Source organism: Anomaloglossus baeobatrachus, chromosome 8 (genome assembly GCF_048569485.1).
Source record: "Anomaloglossus baeobatrachus isolate aAnoBae1 chromosome 8, aAnoBae1.hap1, whole genome shotgun sequence".
NCBI classification, from domain to species: domain Eukaryota; kingdom Metazoa; phylum Chordata; class Amphibia; order Anura; family Aromobatidae; genus Anomaloglossus; species Anomaloglossus baeobatrachus.
This window is the reverse complement of record NC_134360.1, coordinates 199,405,845-199,421,010: the sequence shown is the minus strand read 5'-3', so window position 1 is coordinate 199,421,010 and position 15,166 is coordinate 199,405,845. Positions and strand designations below refer to the sequence as shown.

The 15,166-nt window shown below is 44.1% G+C and overlaps 1 protein-coding gene across 2 annotated transcripts in view; it reads right to left on the bottom strand.

Annotated features, from left to right (window-relative positions):
• The window catches only part of DPYD (dihydropyrimidine dehydrogenase), a 1,712,944-nt gene that overhangs the window by 1,595,836 nt on the left and 101,942 nt on the right, over window positions 1-15,166 (bottom strand). The window lies entirely within an intron of this gene.

Below are 15,166 nucleotides of genomic sequence, written 5' to 3'. Positions count from 1 at the left end.
GGTGTCCCTGGAAAAATGCAGCTTTGTGAGGAAAGTGCAGGCGGAGACATGATGTTGCCTTCATCCAAAGTTGGTGCTATCGATGTCTGAGAGAGCTGTACACACTCACTTGTTTCCCCTTCCAAACCAACTGACGACCTACCAAGCAAACTGCCTGTTGCGGTTACAGTGGTGGAAGTTGTGGGTGGAAAAACAGGTGTGACAGCTGTCCCCACAGTCCTAGAAGATGACGAGCGCGCGGATGCACTGGAAGGGGCAGGCGGTGGATGGTTCGCTCCGCTAGGCCGCATTGCAGCACGGTGAGCTTCCCATCGGGCCATATGATATTTATTCATGTGACGATTCATGGAAGAAGTTGTCAAACTGCTGAGGTTTTGACCTCTACTAAGAGAACCATGACAAATTTTACAGATCACATAATTTGGGCGATCTTTTTCTATGTCAAAAAAGGACCTGGCTAGGCAAGGCTTAGAGGCCATGCGACCTGTTGATCCACCCCGAATAATGCTCAGAGGCAGAGTGGTGGCTGAGGATGCAGTTGTAGACGTGCTACCAGTGCTCCGACTGTGTCCAGGAAGGCGCCAGGTTACTTCGACGTCGGTTGCATCCTCCTCCACCGCCTCTGTTGACCTCCTCGAGTGTCTGACTGTGGGTTGACAGTAGGTGTGATCTAGAACTTAATCATCAATTGTTGTGTTTGCACTCCCCTACCCCTCAGACCGAGTTTCTTCTTGCCCTGACCGAATATTTAAGTTGTCATCCCAATCGGGTATCTGCGTCTCATCTTCATCAGTATGTTCCTCATTGCCTATAACCACAGTTGTTGGAAAGGCAGCATTTTGGTAGCCAACAGTTTGCATATGATGAAAGTCAACCTCCAAGCCATTTCATGCCCTTCTAAAAGCATGTAAAACACAGCGAGGGGACTCCAACCACAGTCTCCCTCGTTGCCACTAACTGGGCCACACACACCCCACTTGACTGGCATCGGTTGAGCCCCCTTTTGAAAAAGAAAAAGATGCTTTGCATGAAGCACTCTCAAAAATACGCGTGCCTTTCCCGTCCCCTGGCTGACCCAGGGGAAGAAAAGTCCTCTGAGAGCCATGACTTGTTCATCTTGGTTCTTTTAGAGACACAGCGAGGGGACTCCAACCACAGTCTCCCTCGTTGCCACTAACTGGGCCACACACACCCCACTTGACTGGCATCGGTTGACCCCCCCTTTTGACAAAGAAAAAGATGCTTTGCATGAAGCACTCTCAAAAATACGCGTGCCTTTCCCGTCCCCTGGCTGACCCAGGGGAAGAAAAGTCCTCTGAGAGCCATGACTTGTTCATCTTGGTTCTTTTAGAGACACAGCGAGGGGACTCCAACCACAGTCTCCCTCGTTGCCACTAACTGGGCCACACACACCCCACTTGACTGGCATCGGTTGACCCCCCCTTTTGACAAAGAAAAAGATGCTTTTCATGAAGCACTCTCAAAAATACGCGTGCCTTTCCCGTCCCCTGGCTGACCCAGGGGAAGAAAAGTCCTCTGAGAGCCATGACTTGTTCATCTTGGTTCTTTTAGAGACACAGCGAGGGGACTCCAACCACAGTCTCCCTCGTTGCCACTAACTGGGCCACACACACCCCACTTGACTGGCATCGGTTGAGCCCCCTTTTGAAAAAGAAAAAGATGCTTTGCATGAAGCACTCTCAAAAATACGCGTGCCTTTCCCGTCCCCTGGCTGACCCAGGGGAAGAAAAGTCCTCTGAGAGCCATGACTTGTTCATCTTGGTTCTTTTAGAGACACAGCGAGGGGACTCCAACCACAGTCTCCCTCGTTGCCACTAACTGGGCCACACACACCCCACTTGACTGGCATCGGTTGAGCCCCCTTTTGAAAAAGAAAAAGATGCTTTGCATGAAGCACTCTCAAAAATACGCGTGCCTTTCCCGTCCCCTGGCTGACCCAGGGGAAGAAAAGTCCTCTGAGAGCCATGACTTGTTCATCTTGGTTCTTTTAGAGACACAGCGAGGGGACTCCAACCACAGTCTCCCTCGTTGCCACTAACTGGGCCACACACACCCCACTTGACTGGCATCGGTTGAGCCCCCTTTTGAAAAAGAAAAAGATGCTTTGCATGAAGCACTCTCAAAAATACGCGTGCCTTTCCCGTCCCCTGGCTGACCCAGGGGAAGAAAAGTCCTCTGAGAGCCATGACTTGTTCATCTTGGTTCTTTTAGAGACACAGCGAGGGGACTCCAACCACAGTCTCCCTCGTTGCCACTAACTGGGCCACACACACCCCACTTGACTGGCATCGGTTGACCCCCCCTTTTGACAAAGAAAAAGATGCTTTTCATGAAGCACTCTCAAAAATACGCGTGCCTTTCCCGTCCCCTGGCTGACCCAGGGGAAGAAAAGTCCTCTGAGAGCCATGACTTGTTCATCTTGGTTCTTTTAGAGACACAGCGAGGGGACTCCAACCACAGTCTCCCTCGTTGCCACTAACTGGGCCACACACACCCCACTTGACTGGCATCGGTTGACCCCCCCTTTTGACAAAGAAAAAGATGCTTTTCATGAAGCACTCTCAAAAATACGCGTGCCTTTCCCGTCCCCTGGCTGACCCAGGGGAAGAAAAGTCCTCTGAGAGCCATGACTTGTTCATCTTGGTTCTTTTAGAGACACAGCGAGGGGACTCCAACCACAGTCTCCCTCGTTGCCACTAACTGGGCCACACACACCCCACTTGACTGGCATCGGTTGAGCCCCCTTTTGAAAAAGAAAAAGATGCTTTGCATGAAGCACTCTCAAAAATACGCGTGCCTTTCCCGTCCCCTGGCTGACCCAGGGGAAGAAAAGTCCTCTGAGAGCCATGACTTGTTCATCTTGGTTCTTTTAGAGACACAGCGAGGGGACTCCAACCACAGTCTCCCTCGTTGCCACTAACTGGGCCACACACACCCCACTTGACTGGCATCGGTTGAGCCCCCTTTTGAAAAAGAAAAAGATGCTTTGCATGAAGCACTCTCAAAAATACGCGTGCCTTTCCCGTCCCCTGGCTGACCCAGGGGAAGAAAAGTCCTCTGAGAGCCATGACTTGTTCATCTTGGTTCTTTTAGAGACACAGCGAGGGGACTCCAACCACAGTCTCCCTCGTTGCCACTAACTGGGCCACACACACCCCACTTGACTGGCATCGGTTGAGCCCCCTTTTGAAAAAGAAAAAGATGCTTTGCATGAAGCACTCTCAAAAATACGCGTGCCTTTCCCGTCCCCTGGCTGACCCAGGGGAAGAAAAGTCCTCTGAGAGCCATGACTTGTTCATCTTGGTTCTTTTAGAGACACAGCGAGGGGACTCCAACCACAGTCTCCCTCGTTGCCACTAACTGGGCCACACACACCCCACTTGACTGGCATCGGTTGAGCCCCCCTTTTGACAAAGAAAAAGATGCTTTGCATGAAGCACTCTCAAAAATACGCGTGCCTTTCGCCTCCCCTGGCTGACCCAGGGGAAGAAAAGTCCTCTGAGAGCCAGGTCCACATTGTCAGTGGACAGACACGTGTGCTTATCTGCCAGCAGACCCCCAGCAGCACTGAAGACAGGTTCCGAGAGAACGCTGGCTGCAGGACACGACAAGATCCTCAAGGCGTACGTGGCGAGCTCAGGCAATTTATCCAGATTGGAAGCCTAAAATGAGCAGGGCTCAAGTTGCACAATAATGGAATCGATGTTTCTTTGCATATACTCATATATCTGTGTGTCTCCCTCTTTTTCCTTGTCCAGCTGTTTTGTTTTCACATGAGTATATGTCCTTGTCACTTTCCCATGTGTTTGTGTTATGTTGTGAGTTGTTTGTCACCTTTTGGACACCTTTCAGGGTGTTTTCTAGGTGTTTTACTGTGTTTGTGATTGCCTGCCATTGTTTCCTATGGGCTCGAGTTCGGTTCGTCGAACGTTCGACGAGCCGAACTCGAGCCAGACCCCCCGTTCGGCGAACCGCCTCGAGCCGAACCGGGACCGGTTCGCTCATCTCTAATCTTAATTCTCTCAGTGCTCTGCAATTACGATGTCTAGCTGTATGGCAATGGCTGAAGAGTTGGGTTTTGCCAATCATTGACTCTACCCATTGTGTCGGAGATAAAGAATGCTATACCACACAAATTCAATTGTTCTAAAATATTTCCTTGTCTTTTTACACCATTGTCAAAGTGATTCCACAATATATTAATACACAATGTAAAGTATATCTCCAATAAGACATTTACTAGATTGTGCATTAGCCTATATACTGTATATATACGCACACACCACAGTTGAGAGCAGGAAAGATTTTTTTTTTTTTTCGCAGAATGACTCTGAACATCATCTAAATCTTTTGATGTTTTGATGGACAAGCTAAGAGCTAACAGAGTGTTCCTACAGTTAATGATGAGAACTTCACACAGCGCACAATAGTAACTCTGCAGCAATATGCCAGGTGGAACCACTGGATATACAGAAAATCTGACACTGACTGATTACTCCTCATTTTATAGTCCATGGTGCTTTGACAGAGCACAATTTTAGTTACAATGCTTGTTTTACCAAAACTTTCCCAATCTGTTCTGCAACTGTTCCATCTCTCTCTGGTGCTCGCTGGGTTCACAAACACCAATCAATCATGTTTTCAATTCTGCGTCTACAATTTAATTCCTCAAATGAGTAAATCTCCTGTAAAAGTCAATCACTGTGTCAGGCTAATGTTTTATTTCCGAGCTGTTCTTGCCGTATTAGATACTGCAAATAGAAAACAAAGTATAAAACAGTAACTGGGCATGTAAATGAGAGGTCAAGATAGCATGTGGCTATACGTTGGAATTGGATATTTTGGAGCATGTCAGCTTTATGCTGGGGCAACAAGGCAATTTTGGCTGCGACACAGGTTAGCCATAGATCACTGGTTGCAGTGTACTACAGGTGAAGGCTATGGCTAGCAACGCCTAAAATGCCATGACCACTGCAAGCAAGTAGCAAAAAAAGAACATTGCGTCCTACGTATTGCAACTTGCTTGTCGCTGTACCCTTGGGGTCAGTAATCTTTGGCCCTATCCCCTGTGTCATCCATTCCATATTGATTAGAATAGGGTGTGGATATGCAGTACCCAGCCGTGACCACTGTACAGTTGATGGAACTGTGCTGTGAACAGTTCTCACTACCGGCATCACCGAGAACGGCTGATCGACGGGGTGCTGGTTGTTGCACCCCACCAATCAGACATTCATCACCTAACCTATGGATAGGTCATGAAGGTTTAAGTCCCAAACAACCCATTTAAATCATATGGGATGAATGGTTTTGATATCATAAGACTTCACTGAGTAAAAGAGGTATTTCAACATATAGTATTAAGAAAGCACCACTCCCCTGCCTTCCCACTCCCTGATTGTCAGAGGCAGAGAGTTACATTCTTGCATGTTTTACAGTGTGAACAAGCAGTGAGATCAAACCAATTTTCATAAATGTGGGCTCTCTAACATTGCAAGCATTTTGTAGCTTTGCATCTGCAACATCGGAGGAATGCAGCGGCACTAAAACTTGCCCAGATACAATGTTCTGACCAGCATCAGAAATAGCTTGTAAGTGATGCCCTCTTCGCCTAGGAGACTGACCACTACTAAAGATAAGCGATTACCTAAATATTCATAACAGCTATACTCGTAACCAAGTACTTTGTAATACTCGCGTATTCATTCCGAATAGCGAGTACAATACATGTCAATGAAATTAATGGGAAAGTGATGAAACTGAATGAGGAGAGCGTGGAGAATGTCAACAAAAATGCAGGTCTTCCACATTGTTTTAGGACAATCTCTCTGACTATCTCTCTCTCTCCAGACCCGCAAAATGGCAGTGGAAGGTTTTTTATAGACCTTATGACGCTGCGTGGCCAGCCAATCACAGTAATGCCACAACCAAGATGGCTGTAGCATTACTGTGATTGGTAAGAAGCCCAGCATGTTTAGTGGCTTCAAATCAAGTGCTAAACCTGCTGGGCGAGACATACGAATATCGCGAGGTGAGTACATAATAGCTCCCAATGTCACAAGTAACCCGAATACCATACTCTCTGTGTGGGGTGGAGGAGCGCAAAGCAGAGGAGAGCTCAACATCCCCAGCTCCGATATGCCGCAGCTTTATGAGTTCAGTACATTGATGACCTCATCACACTGCTGCTGGCACCTCAGAAGCATCTGGGATGTCTGTTTGCAGTAAGCTCTCCATGATTGAGCTGAAGATTAAATCTCAATTTATCAGGAGAATGGGAGGAAGGAGAAGGCACACAATCGGGGAGAATTGTTAAAGGGGGCACAGTATAGCGAGGGCCAGTTAGACTTTAAACAAATGGAACAGTGTAAGGAGAATAATATGGGTAGGTGCAGTTTGGAGGAATATTTTGGATTTGGAAATGGGCATAGAGGGGCACTGGGTTGGGAGTATATTATAGAGAGGCTCAGTATGTGTGGGTGACAATATGAAGAGGGACACTCTGGCTGTGGAATTATGGAGAGCAACAGTGTGTGGGGAATAATTTGTGCAGGAAGCAGAGAGGAGCAATTTTTTTTTCAGCAACACAGCATGTGAAATATTTATTTTTATGGAGCAGTATAATGATACATTAATTTTTAAGGGTATATTGTTGGGAAGTGCTGCTCAAGTCAAGACGGAGAAGACTGAAGTCTGCAGAGACCAGCTCTGGGTGTGAAATCTAATCATGATGTCTTAACTATGTGGAGACATATGGGACAGGAACAAATTAAATCAGGGAAGTTGTCACCAATAACATACCTGCATGTAAATGTGTTTGTGATACTGACTACAACTCATCAGCACTGGCTCCTGTATGGTCCACAGACTGATAATACCTGGTAACAATAACTCCAAGTATCTCCTTACCATTGTTAAGGTTTAAGCGATATATTTATGGGGCTGACATGACATTACCTTTGATTGCTGCATTATGTTTGGTGCCGTATGCATGTACTGTCGGTGTTTTTGATCTTCTACAGTCGTAACAAACCATAATGTGCTTCTTGTCTAGAGTATTTTATGAAGAGGATTTGATGAATTTCTGCTCCAAAAGTCAGTTTAAGTTAGTCTGTGTTCACACTGATTTTTGGGAGCAAAAACTGAACAGAAATTCTCCAAATCCTCTTCAAATACTTAAAATTTGGTTCTAGTGTAGTATAAATGTACTGATGGGGGTTCTGATTATGTAAAAACCCCTTTACATTTTTAGCTGCCCTTGGGATTGGTTCAATATGGCACTTGGACTAAAAAATGTTGTACACTTCTGCGCCAATACGGTAAATTTCGTACTGGTAATCACCTATGCTCTATTGTTCGGCTCCAATTCCATGACACTCTTTTACATGGACAGTGGAGTCATTCTTGCTATTGTTGTGGCCAATCAATAAGAAGTGATGCTCTCAAAACAGCGTTGCCTATTAGCCACTGGACCTGAACACATTAGATGATCATTCTGGGAATAAAGCGGACTTTACACGCTACGATATCATTGCCGATATCGCTAGCGAGTGTACCCGCCCCCATTGTTTGTGCGACACGGGCATATCGCTGCCCGTTGCGCACTAAATCGCGCCCCCACGTCACACGGACTTACCTGCCCTGCGACGTTGCTCTGTCCAGCGATCTGCCTCCTTTCTAAGGGGGTGGGTCTTGCGGCGTCACATCGACGTCACACGGCAGGCGTCCAATAGAAGCGGAGGGGCGGAGATGAGCAGGACTTAAACATCCCGCCCACCTTCTTCCTTCCACATAGCCGGTGGAGGCAGGCAAAGAGATGTTCCTCGCTCCTGCGGTGTCACACATAGCGATGTGTGCTGCCACAGGAACGAGGAACAACATCGCTAATAAGCGTTAAACGATTTTTGGTTTTAGGACGACCTCTCTGCGGCAAACAATTTTGGCCACTTTTGCGATCATTTTAGGTCGCACAAAAGTGTCACGCAGTGCGAGATCGTTAATGACGCCGGATTAAGTCAAAAGGACACCAGGGGACACTCTGAAAATAGTATTTAGATATGGCGGTGATAGTTAATGAGTCATTAATCATGACTATAGTTGATAAATTGTTATAATAAGTAATGTAAAGTATAATATTAAATTATAAGATTAGTCTGTTTTGGATAGTGTGTTTACGTGTATCTTGATGTAATGTAGCTATTAAAAGATCTGAAATGTCTTTGTTTTATTTTAATTTTCCCTGAATATAGACTCTAAGAAACATATCCTCTATCCTCATACATAGATAGCTCTTCCCCACAAAATTCATGCAAAATTGGAACACGTAGCATATTAGCAAAAAACTGAAATAGCGTTCAGTTACTTAAATAAGTAGTATCCTGTCAATTAAAACACCACTAAAAGGTTTTTTTTTTTTATTGTACCATGGAGTGGTGTTTTAAATCTAAGTCCCCTGCCCTTTGTCTTATACTGACCCTCAGGCGTGAGTTTGTGATTTGCCGGCTGCTTCAGTGTTTTATATAGCGTGCCAGAGGTGACAACTCATTACAAGTCTATGAGAGCCTCATTCTGTCCTCTTTCTGGCTCTCATAGAGTTGCATTCAGACCTTGTGACATAACTGGTGACTTCCAGCTGGTCAGAAGTTATGGTCAAAAGAAGGCGCCACAGCAGTGGAGCAACACAAAAAAAATGTGAGGATACTGAAGGATGATTGATTAAGACCAGGGTCAGGGGACTTAAATTTAAAGTGCCACTCCAGCGCTGAAGTAAAAACAGGGGATTGGTGTTTTAAACTTCTATTCTGGGTGACATTCTAAAACAACAAACCCCACTGTTCTCAACTTTCCCAATCCAGGCTGTGCTGACGCTTCTGTGCCTGGCATTAAAAGAGTTGTCACTACTTGGACAACCCCTACTCATTCCCCTTGTTTGCACCTGTAAAAATAAATAAGCCTATACTTACCTCCGGTGCGGCTGCGGTTCCTGCGATGCTGAAGTCACATTCCCAGGGCCCACGTTACATTGTTATGAGACACGGGCCCTGAGAGCAAACAGCACCCGGTGTCTGTCTACCCACCTTAGGGCATTTGAGCAGAATGTGAGCACTGGGCTGACCTCCTGGTCAAACATCTGAAGGTGGGATGAAAGAAGCCAACATTGGTCACAGGGCACGCGTGTTATCACCATATCACATGGATCCCAGATACACGGCTTCAGACATTGCTGGAACCGGAGGTGAGTATAGGCTTATTTATGTCTACAGGGGCACACAAGGGAAATGAGTAGGGGTTGCCCAAGTAGTGGACAACCCTTTAACATTGTCTCAATAGAACAGTATCCAATCAGTAGCCTTTGGCTTTTACATCTACAATGACAGAGCCGCTGAGTTGACTTCTTGGTTGCCGCGCTGCAAAGGTGATGTCAGCGCCTTCCACCAATGTCAGCAGTCAACAGCGGCAGAAACACCTTTAAGCTCTTTGTTCACATCATATCAAGTAACCTTTTCATAACTTTTCTTGTCAGTTGAGACAAGTATCATATATGTTACTACATTTTCTAAAGAGTTTTATGCCCGTTTGTATAACATTGATTATTTGTATAATTAAGGTACCACTCTGAGAACTTCATTCATTAAGTATACCAGACCTCTCACAAGCAGTGATTGGCTTGATTAACTCTATTAGAATTTCGCATTAGTATACAAGCATTCAAGTGACAAGTGACTGCCAACAGTGGAGAGAAGTGAACAGCATACCTAGAATTTCTAAAACATTATATGTGTCCAATACGTGAATTCTACTTATCTGATTTTAATCAAACTATGCAAATAAAATAAAGCCATACTCAAGAATCTGTAAGTTATAATAAGTGCTACATTATAAACATATGTCAGAGATCTAGTACATTTCTGGATCGGCATTACATTACTATTACCTTTACTTAAAAAAGAATACAAATATCATAGCATTTAACTGTTCTCCACTGTTAAGACCCCATCAAGCAAGATTCACCTTTCTAGGCCCCCCCCGTCAGTTAATAATACAAAAAAATTCCATTAAATTTTTTGATAGCATATGCTTTCTGCTATACTTAAAAGGTATCCCTCCCTACCTTTCCTCTTAACTAGAGATGGGCAAACCCGAGGATTTTTGGGTTAGCCAGACTTTAAAAACAAGTTCAATTTAAGCCCCGGCTTGACCCGAACTTGACCCTGGATCCCAAACTCCATGTAAGTCAATGGAGACCCGAACTTGAAAAATGGGGCAAGTGCCCTGCAAACAAATGTGGATAGGGAATAAGCAATAAAAAAAGTGGGCTCCCAAATGTGGGTTCCCACCTATTTTGGATAACCTGTGCGAGTAAAGCAGACACGTGCAGGCTGCAACCCTCAGCTGTCAGCTTTACCTTGGCTGGTTGCCAAAAATATATTGGATCCCACAACATTTTTTAAAAATAAATAATTTTAAAAAATGGCATTGGCTCATCCCATTTTTGATACCCAGCCAAGGTAAAGCAGACAGCTGGGAGCTGGCATTATCATGATGGGAAAGGGAGATGGTTATGTACACGAGGGGCTGCAAAGTCTTTGGCTTTGTGATCTTTTTTTGTTTCTATGGTAATGAATTACATCACATGAAAGCCTTATGTGTCTAATAAATGTTTACAAAATGTTGTGATTGTTGCTTATGGCAACAGTGTTGTGCGCATGTAGGAAAACAAAATGGCGGAGTCTAATGCGATATTCACAACAACTGAGAGCAGAGAAGTGATAAAATTCTTGTTTCTGCAAGGAAAGTCTGTGAAGAATATTCATGGTGATATGTAGCAGACATTGGGGATCAATGCCCTTCATATTCCACAGTTAAGAATTGGCTTCCTTAAAATGGGCCACTTCAGCACCAATGATGAGGAACATCCTGGACGACCGAGAGTGGTTGTTGTTCCGGAGATCGTCGATGCTGTGTAAAACCTCATACTGGAGAATCGACGAATTTCAGCTAAAGCAATAGCAGACATCATGGGGATTTCCTGTTTATGTGTTTGTGTCATTATCCATGAACATTTGGACATGAGGAAGCGATCTGCAAAGTGGGTCCCCAAATGTTTGACAACAGATCAGAGAAGCATGCGAGTGAAAACTTCCTGGTCCATTTGTCAGCGTTTCCAGACTGATAAGAACTTCCTGGATCGACTGGTTACTATGGATGAGACTTGGATTTATTTGTATGACCCTGAAAACAAGGAGCAGTCAAAATATTCGTGACACAAGTGGTTCTCCTCGTCCAAAGAAGCTCAGGGTGGAAAAATCAACCACTAAGGTGATGGCATCTGTGTTCTGGGATAAGGAGGGTTTGCTGCTAGTGGACTACCTTCAAAAGGGCTCCACCATCAATGCAAGGTATTACATTGAAATTTTGGACCAATCTTGGTCCTGCAAGACAACGCCTCCGCTCACACTGCACAAGCGAGCACGGCAAAACTGGCAGAGCTGAGCTTCCAGCTGGTTGACCACCCACCTTATTCACCAGATTTAGCTCACTCCAAATATCATCTGTTTCCAAACCTGAAGAAACACCTCAAAGGTACCAAATTTCACACCATTTCTGTTGCCATGGCTGCTACGGACGCCTGGTTTGAGGCACAACCGAAATCCTTCTGTAAGACGTGTGTTGACATCAGTGGAGAGTATGTGGAATAAATGTAAAGTTTCATCATCCTATGTTGTTTCTTTCTGGGCAAAGCCAAAGACTTATCAGCAACCCCTCGTATAACCATAAAATATTTATATGGACGATTATTGTGGTTTTGTTTGAATCTCTGTCCAATTTGCCTTTTTTTCCCTCTTTGATGTGTTATTCCAATACACACAAGGAAATAAACATGTAGTCTATTTCTTATGGATATCAGAAGAGACAACTTCTTCCCTTTCCAACCATTTAAATTGTACTGTTACGTTTTAGAAATAAAACAGCATGCACCAATTGCAACAGTCAAACTTAAATGTTGGCTGTAAAGACAGCTGAGACCCATGATGAATGAGGCGGGTGAAGCCCTACATACATCCACTATACATGAACGGAGGATAACACAAATTGCAGAGACGGCACCCCCAGGTGCTTTGGGTTCACCAGACAACACTGGTGCCGACTGAGTCTAAATTTGTTGGACAGACGTTACAAAAAAAAAAAAAAACAGAGTTCGAGTTTGGATATCGAGTGCTTTACATATGCAAACCACTCACAAGAGCATAGCTGTGCTCAGGTACTCTTGGTGCTCTGCCCCACAGTCTTTGATGGGTTTGCACTGGGAGTATCAACAGCATGATTGGATGTTGGGTATACCAATCAAAAAAAAAGGAAAACCCCCACTCACCCTTCTCAGGATGTGATTTGTTAATGGCTGGCTGTATTTGAGAGGATACCCCCAACTTCCAAATTCGTCACTACCATTACGGTTCAGGGCAATTCCAGGTCTAAAACCAAACTTTTTTCAAAAGGCCAGCTGCGCCCGTGAAACCGAACATCCATGGGTCCACGCATCTCTACTTATCAGTTGATTTAATAAACCCAATCAATCAATGGGTGGTGTTATTGCAGCCATGCTGAGTTTTTTTTCCAAAGTGCTGCAACATTTCAGAGAAAACATACTGTAGAAAGCTGATATCGAAGACTATGCACCTCTGATAATTGGTTCAAGGCAGGTCCCTGTCCCTGCTGGCTTTTCCCCTCCTGGCTCACTATACATACACTTTGATGGAGACCTGTCATTCAAGGATACAGAGGTGAGAAAAAGCCAACAGAGGTCTCCTCGGACTAGTCACAATAGACTCATAGTTAAATTCAGTGCCTACTCTGAAGAAGAAGAGGGACTTCACTTCAAAATCCACTAATCAAAGAACCTTTCATTTTTATCACAGATTGAACCTTTGTTTCATCCACAGCAGCACACATTGATCCACGCTTCTCCAGGTTCCTCCTCTATTTCTTTCAACCATAGGGCTTGTGGAACTTGTGGCAGCTAACATGGTTTTAATACTGGTTGTGTGTCACACAACCACACAGAGTGAGTGACCTTCATTTATTTTGGGTAAGACGCTATTGCGCTTATTTTATCCACAGCATTGCATATGGCTCCATGTACACACACTTATGGGGATATTTGTCAGTTTAGGAGAGAGGGGTGGGGTAAAGCCACCAGGGGCCTACTAGAACTAGTCATCTCAGGCTCATAGTCTCTGGCTTGCCTTAATAAGTGTGTTTTTATAATATTCCTCTCACAGAGGAGTGAGAGATGCAGTAATCAGGCAGTACACTAGGTGGCACTGGGGATACCTAGAGGAAGAGGGATGTCAGGCAGGCCGGGGTCAGAACCGAGAGGGCACGAAAAGACACAGGGGGCAGACAAGAGACAGGTCATCAGACAAGCCAGAAGTCAGGTACCAGGAGAGTAAGTATAAACACAAGGAGCAGGCAGAAGAGTACACAGAGGAGACAGCCGAGGTCAGGAGGAGCCAGATGGGAATGGAAAAGTCAGAGGGGAGTAGACAGGAGCAAGTCAGGAGTCAGTCCGGGGTCAAGTACTAAGATTAGTCACTATAACCAGAAGACAGGCGCTTACAGCAACTTAGCCAGAGAATATGACTGGCACTGCTCCGGGAATGAACTTGCCAAGATAAAGAACAACAACGGCCTGGTAGCATCGTGTGAGTCAGCCCCTCCCACAGCCGGTGAATAACCCAGTGCAGAGAAGGGCCCATCACAGGGCAGAGAATAACATGTTCGCAGGAGAACCTAGCAGAAGGTCCCGGCGCAGGATCCATACCGCAAGTCAGTGCCGTGAAAGTTTTATTTCTAAAACATCCCAGCCTTTCAGAGTAAAATATACACGGCTGCAATAAAACAAGCCATGCCTGATTTATGCTGCCTGTGGTTCGGACACCATGAATCAACTTATGGGTTCCCTTTAATTTTTCATTGGAGGAGGAGATGTCCCTACACTGCCGGCAATAATACATTTGTTGCAGATTCCATTAATTTGACTCTTTCGAAGCAGAGACCATTTATTATGACGCGATACAAGTCTGTGAACGTTATTTTTGATCAGACTTGCATTTACAACAATGTTTCTGAGATAAGCTCCAGTAAAATATATCCACCCTGCAGCTTACTGCTAAATCATGATAAACTGGAGTAAGCCTTGGGTAAATTAGTTACCATAATTAACTTAGCTACATGTTAAAACCACAAATTACCTGAAAGTACATTGGATGGCATTTTTATTGTTAAGGGAATTTAGACCTTCTGAGGCAATTTTTGTTCTTATGTTGCATTGTGACAGGTCAAAATTAATGTAATGAAGGTGCAATTAATGGAATTAATAAGCTCTGCTGTAGGTTACCGAAATATAATGAAAGGGTGATGCGTAATCCTCCAGTGATTACAGTGTGTACCTTCACAGATGGATGACTACCTGCAGATGCTAATTCTTGCTTTGTCCAACAAATACCTATCAGGGACAGGCCACGGTGTTTATTACACGTGTCATTTTTTTTTCCATGAGATTAATATATCAATGTGCTTTTTGTGTGTGCACAGTGTTAAAATTTAAATAATTTCTGTATTATATTTTTCCTTCTGTCTACTTAATTTAAATTTTACTGCCCTACATTGCCAAAAACCGTAAGTAAGACCCTTTAAAATAATCCCATAATGTATGGTATGAAGTTCCCATTTTTCCAGAAAAATATTCTGCAGTGACCGTGTGCCTTTGTAGTAAGGACCGAGACAGTTTTATATAAAATGGATCTTCACGCAATAAGCAAACCCTTAATTACCTCCTTTTTGATAATTTAGCTTGGACGGTTACATACACAACTATGAGATTTTTTCTTTTTTTTTTAAGATTTCACTTTCATCCTGGAAAGTGAGACACACTTTTGTGTATAATAAATATATATATATATATATATATATATATATATATATATATATATATATATATATAATATATATATATTAAAAAAAATAATAAATAAATTAAAAAAATAATATATTGTAACGTTGCACCCCTGGGGGTTCCACTCGCTTGCAGCGGTGTGAGGTAGCTTCAGCAACATATGTACACAGTCTCTTTATAAAAATTTCG